The 1540-nt window shown below is 44.9% G+C and overlaps 1 pseudogene; it reads left to right on the forward strand.

The window, feature by feature from the left end:
- Positions 1-505: 505 nt before the first annotated feature.
- LOC102854602 lies at positions 506-1023 on the forward strand (annotated as a pseudogene).
- The last annotated feature ends 517 nt before the right edge of the window (positions 1024-1540 follow it).

Consider the following 1540-nt stretch of genomic DNA (forward strand, 5'->3'; position numbering starts at 1 on the left):
TATTAATTTTCATAAACATTTACAGAGATTTTGGGCTTCCACTCATTCATTGTTGCACTATTCTCTCTACCCTCCTCCCAGTTTGTTCTTGTCCAAATGCCACAGTGCTTGTCAAAGCCAGTCATAGTTAGATTCCTGATGATCAAGTCTGCCATCTTGTTCAGGTGGATCCAGGGCTTGTTTTCAAAGTCATACCACTCAATATCACTGGAGTCAGGCTTCACAGTGAGCAACAGTATAATATATTTTCCATCTTCAGGATGCCAACACCATTCAATCTCCTGGATGTTCCGTCCCAAGGGGAACCTCAGTTGCAGTTGAACAGATTCTTCCACAGTTTTGTTCAATGTACAGGGGAAGTAGGCATCTTGGACAGTCTGGATACCTGGGAAAATGTAAGATAGGAATGGAGCAAGAAAAAAACAGAGAAAACATTTATAAAAAAAAATTACTGGCAAGTGAAATTGTGGATACCACCGTGGGCGCTGAGCGGCCCCTGCCCTGGATGGCAACAGTTGTTCTAGCAAGAGACGCCATGGGCCCAGAACGTATCTTTCCCAATCAGACTGAGGAACTAGGGCTGTATGTGGGCTCCACAGAAGGCACTGGGGATTGGAGCAGTGAAGAGCACGAAGAAGAGCAGGAGGAAGCAGAGGCAGGAACAGCTGGCTATTCTTACCAGGCCCTAAACCAAGATCCTGAACAAGAGGAAGTGGAGTTGGCACCGGTGGGGGATATAGAAGATGTAGTTGCTGACATCCAGGAGCGGATCCAGGCCCTAGGGCTGCATTTGCCAGACCCTCCCATAGAGAGCAAAGATGAAGAGGAGGAGGGAGCTACAGCATTGAGAAACCATAGCTCTATTCCCATGGACCCAGAACACTTAGAGCTAGTGAAAAGGACAATGGCTGGATCAGCTTTCCTGCCCCAGGGGTTCCTGTCTGGGAACTGGAGATCTCAGACGCTCAGTGGGAAGATGTGGTACAGAAGGTCCTCCAAGCCAGGCAGTCATCCCCAGTCTAGAAATGACAGTAACAACGAGAGCTGCCTTATCATCCAGCATTCCATGTCAGAACCAGCGTAAGACTGAACACATCCCTGGTTTTAATGTCTATCTTCATCTTCCTCTTCTCCCTTCCCACATCAAGGTAAATCAGACTTCTTGGAGACCTACTTTATTCAGTTCCGTACATATGGGGACACTGGCCCAAGTCCAACCCTCCTTAGCATGTGTCACTCTGTGGAGAATAAAGCACCCTATGTACATAGCCAAAAAAAAATATTAGTGTGTGTCAGGAAGGAGTGGGGCTAAGGGAAATGGGAAAGATCTGATAGGGATTTGGAAAGACAGGATAACCATGAGCATGGTTTAATGGTGAATGATTTTCTAACACATAATGAATGAGAATGACTGTGAAGCACAATGTGAATGAAGGATAGTATGAAACACAATGTATATAAACTTGGTAAGCAAACCAATGTAAAAGATAAAAAATAAATAAAAAATTACCATGCATCTTCATAACACATTCATTTCACA

Source organism: Elephantulus edwardii, unplaced genomic scaffold (assembly GCF_000299155.1).
Source record: "Elephantulus edwardii isolate Elephantulus edwardi_28Jun2011 unplaced genomic scaffold, EleEdw1.0 scaffold00168, whole genome shotgun sequence".
NCBI classification, from domain to species: Eukaryota; Metazoa; Chordata; class Mammalia; order Macroscelidea; family Macroscelididae; genus Elephantulus; species Elephantulus edwardii.